A 12,614-nucleotide genomic window follows, 5' to 3' on the forward strand; every position below is an offset into this window, starting at 1 on the left:
TGTTTTTAAGATTTTCTTTTTATCACTGGTTTAGGACAACTTGATTATGATGTGTATTGATGTCATTTTTCTCATATTTCTTGTCCTTGGGGTTTTTGCTGAACCTCAACTATGGGTTTATATTTTTCATCAAATTTGGGAAAACTTGGCTATTATCTCTTCAGATAATTTCTTTCTGTCTCCTACCCCCTTTCTGGGACTCCAATTACAAATTTATTAGGCTGCTTGAAGGTGTCTCACCTTCAAGCTATGTTAATTTTTTCCAGGCTTTTTTTCTGTTAGACATATGGTTTTTATCTGTAGGAATTTTAACTTGGGTCTTTAATTATATCTTTGATGCTTCTAAAACTTTTTGAACATATAGAACACAGTTATAATAAGTTTTAACATCCTTGTCTGATAATTCTAACATCTGTGTCAGTTTACATGATTTTTATCCTTTAAGTTTTTTTTTTTTTTAACATGTGTAGTAATTTTTATTGGATGTCAGACACTGTGAATGTTACTCTGCTGTGTGCTGGATGTTTTTGTAAGTATTCCTGAGCTTTGTTCTGGGATGTGGTTAAGTTACTTGGAAACTGTTTGATCCTTTTAGGTCTTGCTTTTAAAGATTTGTTAGGTAGAACTGCAGCAGTGCTTCATCTAGGGCTAATTATTCCGTATTACTAAGGAAAGCCCCTTCTGTGTCCTCTACCCTGTGCCCTGTGAATGATTTTTCCAGGCTGGCTGGTGGGAATAGGCACTATACCTGGTCCTGTGTCGCACTGGGTATTATCATCTCTAATCCTTTGGGATGATTCTTTTCTAGACTTGAACACTTTTCTCACATGTGTGCACTGATCAGTCCTCTAATGAATACTTGAGGGGGACCCACTGAAGATCCCTAGAATTCTGTGTGCATCTCTCTTCTGTATTCTGTCCTGCCTATTCTATCTGCCTTCATCTCCCCTGATTCTCAGCTCCATCCCCTCAACTTGGGGAGTCTGCCAGATTCCATCTGAGTCTTCATCCTTTGCTGCAGCCTGGAAACTCGGGGCAGTTGCAAGGCCTAAGGCAGCCATAAGGCTCCCTTGGTCTCTCAGGGATACCTGTACTTTGTTGTTTTATTTCCAGTGTCCTTAAAACCATCATTCCATACATTCCTTCTGGAGTTTTGGTTGTTTTGGGTAGGTAGGTAAGGTAAATCTGGTCCCTATTACTCTATCTTGGGTGGAAGCAGAAGTTCCTACTATGGTTGATTTTCAGTTATTTATTCTACTTATCAATAATTTCTACATTTTCTCTAATAAACATGTTTTTACTTTGAAACAGGGGGGAAAATGATGCTATAAATTAGTCCTGTATGTTATTCATAACAATGAAAAATTGGAAATACCTAAATTTCCAAGTGATATATCTAGAGAGTGGAACAATAATAATATCTATAAAGTGGAGTATTAAGTACCCAATGTTTATATGAAAATGTGGAATGAAGTAAATAGGATATAAATGTCTATATAGAACATGACTTTAATTTTGCTAAATAAAAATGTCTACAAAGACTGTTGGTGGGAATGTAAATTGGTGCCGCCACTATGGAAAACAGTATGGAGGTTCCTTAAAAAACTAAAAATAGAGCTACTATATGATCCAGCAATCCCACTCCTAGGTATATACCCAGAAAAGATGAAAACTCTAATTCAAAAAGATATATGTGGGGCTTCCCTGGTGGCACAGTGGTTGGGGGTCTGCCTGCCGATGCGGGGGACGCGGGTTCGTGCCCCGGTCCAGGAGGATCCCACATGCTGGGCCTGTGGGCCACGGCTGCTGGGCCTGCACGTCCGAGCCTGTGCTCCGCGGAGGGAGAGGCCACAGCAGTGAGAGCCCCGCGTACCGCAAAAAAAAAAAGAAAAATATATGCACCCCAGTGTTCATAGCAGCACTATTTACAATAGTCAAGACATGGAAACAACCCAAGGGCCCATCAACAGGTGACTGGTTTAAGAAGATGTGGTGGGTCTTCCCTAGCGGGGCAGTGGTTAGGAGTCCACCTGCCAATGCAGGGGACACGGGTTTGAGCCCTGGTCCAGGAAGATCCCATAGGCCGTGGAGCAGCTAAGCCCACGTGCCACAACTACTGAGTCTGTGTGCCACAACTACTGAAGCCCGAGTGCCTTGAGCCCATGCTCCACAGCAAGAGAAGCCACAGCAATGAGAAGCCCACTCGCCGCAAGTAGAGAAAGCCTGCTCACAGCAACGAAGACCCAACAGAGCCAAAAATAAAATAAATTTATAAAAAAAAAAAGATGTGGGGTGTGTGTGTATATATATACATATATATATGTATATATATAAATATTACTCAGCCATAAAAAAGAATGAAATATTTTCATTTGCAGCAACATGGATGGACCAAAAGAATATTATGCTGAGTGAAATGAGTCAGACAAAGACAAATACTATATGATAATCACTTATATGTGGAAACTTAAAAAGAATACAAACAAATCTATCTACAAAACAAACAGACTCACAGATGTAGAAAACAAACTTACGGTTACCAAAGGGGACAGGGTTGTGGGGGAGGGAAGAATGAAGAGTATGGGATTAGCAGGTACAAACTGCTACACATAAAGTAGATGAGCAAGAAGGATTTACTGCAGAGCACAGGGAATTATGCCCAATGTCTTGTAATAAGCTATAATGGAACATCATTTGCCAAAAAAATTACCCCGAATCACTATGATGTACACCTGTTTACAGTATTATAAATCCAGTTTTTAAAAAATGTATATGAAGAAAATAATGAAATATTAGTGGATAGTTTCTTCCGGGTGATGGGACTATAGGTGTTTAAAAATGTTTTAAAAATAAATCAGTATTTCCCATATCTTTTTTTAGGGAATATGAGTTACAATTATATCAAACAACAAATCCCCCCTAAATGTTAAGACAGCATCCTTGCAGAGGAGTGGCTCCTATCAGGCTGGGAGAGGGCTAAATGGAGATGATGTGGGTGTGAAAGGGCAGGTGGAGCTGGGGCAGGGATCACGATGGTCTAGAATCCTTGGGGGGAAAGTCAGCTGGAGGTTGGCACCAGAATCTGGGACTTGCAGGCAGTGCTCGAGCCAACTGAGCTTGGCTCAGACCTCCAGAGTGGGCTGGGGGCCCTGTCTTCTCTGCCCACCATTTTCATTACTTCTGGAGGCCCCTGGAGTGTTCCCTCAAGCCCAGGCCCAGTTCCCCTTGGGCTGTGCTCCTCCCACGGGCAACACTTCTGCCTTGTTCTCCCTCATGTTTACTCTGCTGCTTGGCAGACTCTAGTGGGATTCAAGGCCCCAAGGAGACAGCTGTCATCCTTCAGGCCCAGAGCCCCAGCTACTCAAAGCCCAGGCTTCCATCACACGCAGAGACGGCTCCATCTCAGGGGCTGTTTGGAGACCCTGGGGGAGGGAGCCTCACCTGCAGAACAGAGCTGACCTCTGCGATCAAGCCTGGGGATCGTCCAGCCTCTCAACCTCAGCTGCACGTAGGAACCACCCGTAACTGTTCAAAGGTACTAATGCCTGGGCCCCATCTTAAAGGTTCTGTGGGGGAATCCGCCACACGTGGGGCCTGGGCCGCCGAGGCGCAAAGCCCCCCCAGATGATTCTAACGCGTGCAAGGCTGAGAGCCGCTCTCTAGTCCAGCCACCTACTTTGTGGATGTGACACATTCAAGGCCACCCAGCCCTTCAGTGACAACGTCGGCACACACAACAATAGCAGGAGAAATCTACAGAGCACGGATTCTGTGCTGTCCCGTCATCTCATCATCGCAGCAGCCCTTGGGGTTGTAGGGTTCCTACCTTGCAGATGAAGAGACTGAAGCCTGCACCTTGCTCAGAACCGTGCAACTGCTCCCAGACTGTGTCAGCAGGTTTGTAAACAGCCAGAGTGTTCATGGAGCGTTATCTGCAGAACAAGAGCGGGATTCCATGCAGGGAACTTCTGTGTGCAGAGTGGAAAGGACCTCACTGCCCTGAGGGGTGGGATACTGGAGCTCTCTCCTTCTTCCTTTCCACCCACCCCCCACCCCAACTCGCCGGGGTGGGGGTATTGGGTGCACCCAGGGTCTCTTGAACTGTGGTATGGGTAAAACTCCCCAGGGAGTTAGTGAAAGCTGTGAGTTTCCTAGCCTTCTCCCAGGAGATTCTGACTCCTTAAATCTGGGGTTGGGCCCAGGGAGATGCATTTCTAACAAGCAACCCAGACAGTTCAAATGCAGGGATCTAAAGTGTCCTTTGAGGAACACTGGTCTAAGGGCAAATCTTGGGTCTGCATGTGGGCAGGCATGGGCCTGCCGCTGGCTCTGGCTGGGCCGATCACCTAACTCCATGAGCCTTGGTGTGATCACCCACAAATGGGGGACTCGGACGCCCTTTGGGCGGTCAGGTTCAAAGGCATCATGGATATGAGACCTATGGGTTTCCAGCCAGTGAGAGCCCCTCGCTCTAGGGCCTTCCATGGGAAGGTCATTCCAAGAAGAAGACAAGACACTGGCAAACTTTCTTTGACCCAGAAAAATCTGAAAGCTTGGGGGAGCCCTGAAGTCACAGTAAATGCTCACACCTGTAGGCCCACATGTCTGCACAGTCCCAAGATCCAGGCTTTTACCTTGTCTCTTCCTGCCAAGCAAAAAGAAAGGACATGTAATGTTTATTTTGTTTACAGTAACAGTATGGGGGTAGGTGTCATCATCCTCATTTTACAGAGGAGGAAACTGTACTCAGAGAGGTTAAGCATGTTGGCCCAGGGCACACAGGAGTGGGGCACCAGGGTATGAACTTGAGTGGTTCTATTTCCACACCTGGCTGCTTTGGCTCTGCCAGCCCGCCTTTCTCGGAGATGCTCTCATCTCCAGTGGCAGAGGGTGAGAGAGCCCCCCCTGGGCTTCCTGGTCCCAGATTGGGCAGAGTGGCCTGGCCCACTTTTGGCTGCAAGACCTGATGGGGGTGAAGCTCAGCTGCTTTGCAGGGGCAGGGGCTGGCAGCCATCCCGGCCCTGGCAGCAGGACTCTACGGTTCAACCAGAGGCCACCCATGGAGAGAGCCTTCTTGGAGTTAGCTGGAGCTGAGGGCCACCTGCCACCTTGGCCCTGCTGGCAGAGCAGTGGCCCCTGCCTCTTCCAGGACCTGGGACAATCCTGCCTGTCCACTCCCAGCACTGCGGTTTTGGAATGAGGGTGCGTGGGGCGTGGGCTTCGGGCTCAGCCTTGCTTTCTGGTCTGGAAGCTAGGGGGAGAGGACACTAGCTAAAGGCTGGTGGTTCCAGGTGTCACGTGTTCTGTGTAGGCCGGAGGGTTCCCGGTGCTAAGGGCAGACGGGAGGGAGGGGTTGGGCTTGCCCTGGCTGTCAGGGAAGGCTTCCTCTAGGAAGTGACAGTTCACCTGGGACAAGTGAGGGAAGGAGGACAGGTATCCCAAACCAGAAGCCCAGGGACAAGGAGCTCCGAGCCACGCCCTGGGCTGGGCACCACTGCCAGGCGATGGGGAAGGTCGTTTCTTCCTCCGGGCGCTCACCTCCAGGTGCAGAGACGGAGGTCAGGTATGGGATTCCGGCACTGCTGCTGTGACAGGCTCCTGCTGCTGCTGTGGGTAACAGACTCAGGAATCAAGAATCACGTGCTGGGGACCAACATTCAGCATCTCACCGAACTGTCACAGCAAATCTGCAAGCTAGATACCCTGGTTCCCGAATGAAAGAGGAAAACAGGGACAGACAGGTCCAATAACTTGTCCAAGGTCACTTGGCCATTAGATGGCTGGACTGGACGTTGAGCCCAGACTCTGATCCGAAGTCTGCGCCCATCCTTTCACTCACCCCATGGCCCCCCAGCCTTTGTCCACTGCCCCCTCCACGGAGCGGGAGCCCAGCCGGGGCCGGTCCCCAGCTCCTCCTGCGGGTGGAGGGAGCATTGTTTCAGGTGACCAGCATCCCGCTCCTTTGTCTTTGGATGCAGAGACCAGGCAAGGCTGGGAACTGGGGTTGTCCAGGCAACGGCCCAGCTTCAACCCCAAAGCTGCTGGGGGTGGGGTGGGAAGTTCAGGGCCCTCAAGGGATGTGCTGACAAGGGAGGGGGAGAAAAGCAGGCCCGGTTCTCAGCTGGTGTAAGGAGCTCACTCCCCTCACGGCCCCTGAGCCCCGCCAGCCAATCCCCTCAGAGGCCCCCCTGGGTCCCCCTCTCCTCCCACCTCCATCCCAAGGGTCCAGATACCGTTTCCCAGGAAGAAAGTCTCACCAAGGCGCCTGGAGGGAAGAGCAGCTCAAACTTCAGTGGGACTATTTACAGCTGTGTGAGTGATTACCATGTGAAAGAAAGAGGCCAGAGGGGCCTGAGGACGCCCTGGCTATAACTTGGACACCAAAGGACTTGGGAGGGGGTGTATGGGGGAGGCCGGTGGGGTGCACCAAGTTCTGCCCAAGTCTGGGGTGTACCAAGTTCTGCCTCCTTTTCCACGTCGGACTCCTCTTGGGACCCTGATGGGGGTGGCATCATGTCCACCTGGATTGCTCCACCACCTCCGGGCAACCTTCCGGCGGTGACCTGAGGCCCTGAAGGAATGGGGGTAAAGTTAAGGGAAAAGAAACCTCCCAAGAATCCCAGAGCAGGAGCTGTGGTGGGCGAGGCCCTTGCGGGCTGAACCAGGGATGCGGTGCTGGAAGGAGGTTCCTGATCTTATTCCTGATGCTCTGCAGCACGGCTCACCACCGATCTACTTTTGTTCCCACTTCCTAGGAAGTAACAGAACCTGTGCACTGTATTTCCCCCCTGCCCTGCAAGCTCTTTTCTGGACTTTCCAGCATCCCAACCTCTTCCCGGCATTTGTGACTCAGGTTTCCGTCCTGCTGCGTTGGTTAGCAGGACTCCCTTCCTGGGCACATGGCTGCCACAACCTGGTTTCCCTTCAGGTGGGAGGTCCTCAGACAGGAGTGGCCCCTTTTATCTGGGGCACTTCTCCCTCAGGAGCAGGCAGACATCCCACGCCCCGCTGCATGGATGGCCGGTCCTTGTGGAGCCCTGTGGGCTTTGTGCCTCTGCTCTTCTTCTGGAACAAAGGATGACACCTCCTCCCTCTTCTGGCCTGCCTGCCACATGGAGCCCTTCCCTGGCTCAGACCCAAGCACGATGGGAGCAGAGCGGCAGAGGAGGGAGGCCGTGGGAACCACTCTCCCAGCCCCGCTGGGGGCGTCGGCACGCTGCAGCTGCCGTGACAGCCAAGGGCAGACGGCAGAGAGAAGGGACCAGTGTTTGCTGGCTTCTGGGGAGGCATCTATTGCCACCAGGGCTGCAAGACTCCTTAGAAATCTGGGCACTTCCAAGTTCACTGAGCAAGGCAAAGCGCTTGGCAACCCGGCAGGACTTTCCTCTTTTTGGTTGTCGCTTGGGGAGGGACAAGGAGCTCTTGGGAGCGCAGAGCTGGGAACTGAGGCAGCTCTGCCCACGTTCTTCGCATTATACCACGCAGCCGGCTGGACCGAGGGGCCTCTCATAGGGACAGAGTCCTGGAGTCCGGGGAGGCAGCCAGCAATTCAGGAAGGGTGGCACAGGTGCCCGCAGGCAGCAGCGGCAACAGCTCCTACCGTGTGCATTCCAGCAATTTCTCAGAGGATCAGACCCAGTAAATCCTTGTGGAGCTACATGCAAATGGGATTCTTCTTTCTGAATTAGTTTTTGGCAGCTCCCTTGTTTGGGGGTGGGATGAGGTGAAAAAAGTTGGCAAAGAAAGGCAAACTGACATTCATCTTTTTTACGTAGTAGAATCTATAGCAAGGACGTTTCTTACCACGCTGATTTGACTGGAAATGGTTCTGACTCTTGGTGCCCCCGGGTTAGGGTCCAGCTCCAGGGGACCTGAGTTCCCCGGGAGCTGCTCTGTGCTCCAGGGCTGTCCTCCTGAGTCCTGTTCCCGAAGGTACAGAAATAAGGTTTCACTGGGGAGAAGGGTCCCTTAGAGCTGGGTAGGGGATGCCCCTTCACCAGGAACCCAGAGTATCCAGGAAGCCTTCACTTCAGGAAGCCCACACAGTCACCATCGGGACTTAAAGGACATTTATTATTTATTTTTTTTGAAAGGGTGGAGGGGGACTTTACAAGGGTCGGAAGCCGCTAACCAGAAAGGAAGATAAATAAAATACAAAGCCAGTACGTTGTGGCAGAATTCCAGAAAACACACTGAAAAAATCCTTACAGTTTAAAACTGCTTCACTTTATACATAATTACAAATTAATATACAGCATCTGGGTTTTAACCCCTTTTTATCTAATAGGATTCAGCACAGAAACGTTCATTTAGCATTTGAGGACAACAAACGAGAGCAGAGGTATAAGGTGCATGGTAATCACCCTCCTGCGTGTCCTGGTGTCCCCTGCGCGCCCAGCGGGGCAACACGCCAGAAACCTCAGGCTAAACCGCGACCGTGGGCCAGCCGACCGGGCAGGCCCCTGTCAGTGCTCTGGAGCTGCTCATCCTGGCAGGTGGTCACAAAAGGCAGAGGCATTCAAGCAGGGTGAACACTGGGGTGAGCAGAGACTGGGCTCAGCCTGGGTGTCTGGAGCAGGCTGTCACCGTGTGCGGCAGGAGAGACTTTAGCCAGCTGGGTCTGCCTGTCTTTAAACCTTAGCAAGATGGAGAACTCACTCAAGGCCTGTCGAGCTTTTGACAAATGAAATCCGATTGGTACATGGAAAGAAGCCTTTGTTTTTTTCCCTCTTATGGCAGCACTAAAAGACTTTTCACTTTAAAACCTGGCCAGCAGGCAGTAGATCCCAAAGTTCCGGTTAACTAGGAATGTTACGCTATACGGAAAGAAAGAAAGAAAATGAAGAACCGAACCAAAACAATCTCTTTGCCCCTTTCCTTGTCTCCAAGGGTCCATCGGAGCAACAGCGCCAGGTGGGGCCGTGACCCCAGGACCACAGGTGTGTGTGCCACACTGTCCCGCTGCAGGAAGGCAAGACACACATCCCTCATCCACTGCCGCCGTGGAATTGGAAGCGTTCTTTCTGGGCTTCCACATTCCAAGTGTGTCCACACCCCTTGGCAGTGTCTGGGGTCCCCTGCAAGCCACCCTCTTCATGGCTGCTGAAGCCCACTCACCAGGACCGTCTCTCTCAATGTGCTCCCACCCCAGTCCCTGGGCTTAGCTGTCCTCTGGGCACAACTGGCCCCCCCATCAACGCTGTATCAACAACTGCAGCTCCAAGGCTGATACCAAATCCTTGGGGAGAAAGAACCGGCTATGGAAAAAGAACTTTGTGACCAACGGATGAAATATAAAGCGCTTCTGTGAACGGTACCTTCGGGATGGAGTTCTGGCCCCTAAGGTTATGGTGCTACCTTTATTTTAGGTGGGGCCTAGTTATAAACCCTATACACTAACACCCACTCTCCAAATAAAGGTACGACAAAGCCCAAGGATCTTAAAAATGTGTGCTCACTACTGCTAATAGTAGGAGCTTGGGAAGATAACAAATAAGGGAGAATATCAGCAAAGGAACAACTTTTAGTGGTATTACCCTGAGACATGAGAGGAAAACAGGTAAGATTCGTACCTTTCCAAAAAAAAAAAGTCTTGATAAGGATTTCTTCCCCACAGACAGCTCTCATGGGGGTAGAGGATGGAATGTTGGCAAAGGCTGAATTATGGCAATCTGCATGTTTTTAACCTTCTCCATTTTCAAAGAAAACAGTTAGCATAGTTGATTGTCTCGAAAGTGAAGCTGACTGTAGGGAGCGTTTAAAGTGCACATGCCACCCGACTGGGATGACGACCACTGAGATGATGGAAGTTTTGAGAGAAGATGCAGCCTCCTTCCAGGCAACTCACGAGATTCTGGAACTCTGGATGGTGTTTCCATCTGTCCCCCAAAACCTAAACACAAGGAAGGCCAGCCATCTGATTTGCGGAGCTTAGAGAAGCACGGCCCCTAGCATGGGGACACTGTGGAGAACTGAGTCTGAGCTGTCCCAGGAGACAGCCCCTTCTCACATGAAGGACACCTCAGTAACCAGGACAGGCCTCAAGGTCAGAGGAGACCTCAAGGCCATCAGCAAAAGCAGGAGCAGCAACAATCCCAGGTGGTTCCCCAAGCGCAACAACAAAATCCCCGAGTTCCTTATCAAAGGGGGAGAGAGACAGGACGAAGGCATGGAAAAGCACGGGTCCGGGTAAGTGGTTCTCTCTCTGCACCGCACACTCTTCTGGGGGAGATGCCTTCTGATTCTGATTCTAAACTTGTCCAACCACAAGCTGACCAAAGTATTTTAAGTTAGTGGGGTACAGGTGAAGGGGAAATCACCATTTTAAAACAACTACCACCGAATAATCAAGACAACCGAAACTTCACAACTAGTTGGGAGTAAGCTGAAAGCCACCTGTGCAGCTCTATACAGAAACTCAGCGTCCAGGGTGCTTCTTGTGAAGAGCCTGCGTTAGGGCAAATGCCATCAGCACTGAGCACTGGTTTCAAGCCCAGAGGCAGGGAGGCCCGGCCTACACGGACAGAGGAAGAAGGATGCAGGTCCTCATTCATCAGCCCCACCCCTTTCCAGCAGAGCTCTGGGACTGGGACCCACAGAGGTGAGCCTGAGCCAGTGACAGGGACAGACGGCTGAGCTCCCTGTGGATCTGAGAAAGGCATGACAGGCTGGCCTTACTCAAGCTGTACGGACTGGCAGCAGGAAGCAACCTAACCTTTTGCTGTTTAGGGTCTCTGTGGGGGTGGGGGGGGTAGTACATTAAGGTTCAATAGAAAATCAGCTGGTTCTGCTCAAGGTGTGTTTCTGAAGGGTAAGAAATCTCCATGACAAAACTAGGCAAATGTAGCCCATGGGTGGCAAGTTCCTTAACTCTCAAGCAAGGAAGAAGACATCCCTTGATCAAAGTATGAGGTGAGGGTGGCAGGAGGGAAGGAAATGGACCCCTCCCCCAACCTTAATTTTCCTTTGGGCCTTCGAGGCACTTTGACAGACACGGGGGAGTAAGGAAGCAGCACCGGCTGCTTGACTGGACAGTTGAAACCGTTGGGCTGGTGTGTTCACCCTTAAAACACATACACACACATGCACACATGCATACAACACATAAATAAATAAAACAAATCTAAGCTAAAAGTTTTAAACCAGACCTCTTTCAAATAAACTGAAAGATAAATATCTCCATCTGCAAGGCCAGCTTGCAATTCATCAACAAGCACCAAGTTACAGATTTTTTTGTTTGTTTCTAAAAATTATGTTCAAAGACCCATGCTCCTGAGGGGCAAAAGGCAGGAATCAAAGACCACATTTAAAGCACAGAATTTTCCAGGGTTTCCCCTCCTGGGGGGTTAACAAGTGTGGCAGGTGCAGGGGCCTCAGGGAGAAACATCCTGCACCTCCCCGCTGGCGACAAGCCTCAAGGAATACAGATCAAAACACAGTGGGACAAGAAAAAGAGAGAAGGAAATGAACAAACAGGCAGCATCTGTGGATTCTTCAAGGGGCAGAGTACAATAACCAACAGGCCTTTCGTTTCTAAAACTTTTGAAAGAAATCAAATTCTGCCAGGCCTCCTGATAGGAGACCTTTCCAAGCCACACCTTCTGGCCAGCTCTTCTCTCAGTCTGTACTGGTGGGAACCGCTTCATATGGGCCTAACACACCCACCTGAACCTGCTTTTCGGCCAGTTGTCTAGTACAGGGTGGGCACCCCCTGGCAGCAGGAGAAGCAGGCGGTCTCTGCGCGGGAGGAGCGCGGATGGGGCCACCCTCTCCCACGGCGACTGCCAGACAGGAGCAGCTTCCCTGGGGGGGCACCTCGAGGTCTCAGGAGTACTGCCAGGAGGCCGTGGCCACTGCTGAGTGGCTAGTGACAACCAAAAAGTGTCACGCCGCAGGGGTGATAGTGAGGAGGCCTCTCTACTTCGTCTGTGCCCAGAACATGTGGGCACACATCTTGGAAAGCCAATATATGATTTCTTTTAGACTTGATAAAATTAGATACATTTTTTCTTTTTAAAGTGACTGAAACACCAAAATCAAGGTGTTTCAAGATCATCTGCTTTTTAAAGACATCAAGCCTTCTCTCACCGGTTCTCACAAATGTCGTCGTCCCTTCTGAAGTGAAATGAGAAATACACGCGAAAAGGGGTGAGGCGTGCATGGGGTGAGTTTACAGGGAGACAGCCTGGGAGGGCTAGTGGGTGAGGCTCTGAGTGCGCGCTCCCTGAGCGGTGGCGGGCAGTGCCCCTCGTGCGGGGCTTGAGCTGAGCCCAGCAGGCATCTGGTATAGACCGTGCACAGTTCCGGCGCACTCCACATGTATGTGCAGATGGGCTACTGTATGTGTTCAGATGAAGTCCAACCTATCTGCTGTTTGATTTTTGGTTCTGTTCCCCAAAATAAAAGGCAGTAAGAGCTTCAGATCGCATTTGGAAACGCTCTTTTAGTCTCTAGGAATTCCTGACATGTCCAAAACCATCGCCTGGACTTCTGGGGCCACTACTCTTGGTGTAACATCCACCACCCAGCAGGGCTGGTCCCAACCCGAGAGGCGTTGGGTTGCCAATCCTGTGCCTCCTTCCCCACCCTGACCCCCAAGACCAGTTGTTCTTCTG

At 50.6% G+C, this 12,614-nt stretch overlaps 1 long non-coding RNA gene across 1 annotated transcript; it reads right to left on the minus strand.

Moving 5' to 3' along the window:
* Window positions 1-3,853: 3,853 nt before the first annotated feature.
* LOC132419747 (uncharacterized) lies at window positions 3,854-5,928 on the minus strand. Its single transcript, XR_009518237.1, has 3 exons — window positions 5,539-5,928; window positions 4,590-4,645; window positions 3,854-3,932 (listed from the first exon to the last, which is right to left on the minus strand). It is a non-coding gene; the product is annotated as an uncharacterized lncRNA (long non-coding RNA).
* Between the last annotated feature and the right edge of the window lie 6,686 nt (window positions 5,929-12,614).

This window comes from Delphinus delphis, chromosome 2 (assembly GCF_949987515.2).
Source record: "Delphinus delphis chromosome 2, mDelDel1.2, whole genome shotgun sequence".
Lineage (NCBI taxonomy): Eukaryota > Metazoa > Chordata > Mammalia > Artiodactyla > Delphinidae > Delphinus > Delphinus delphis.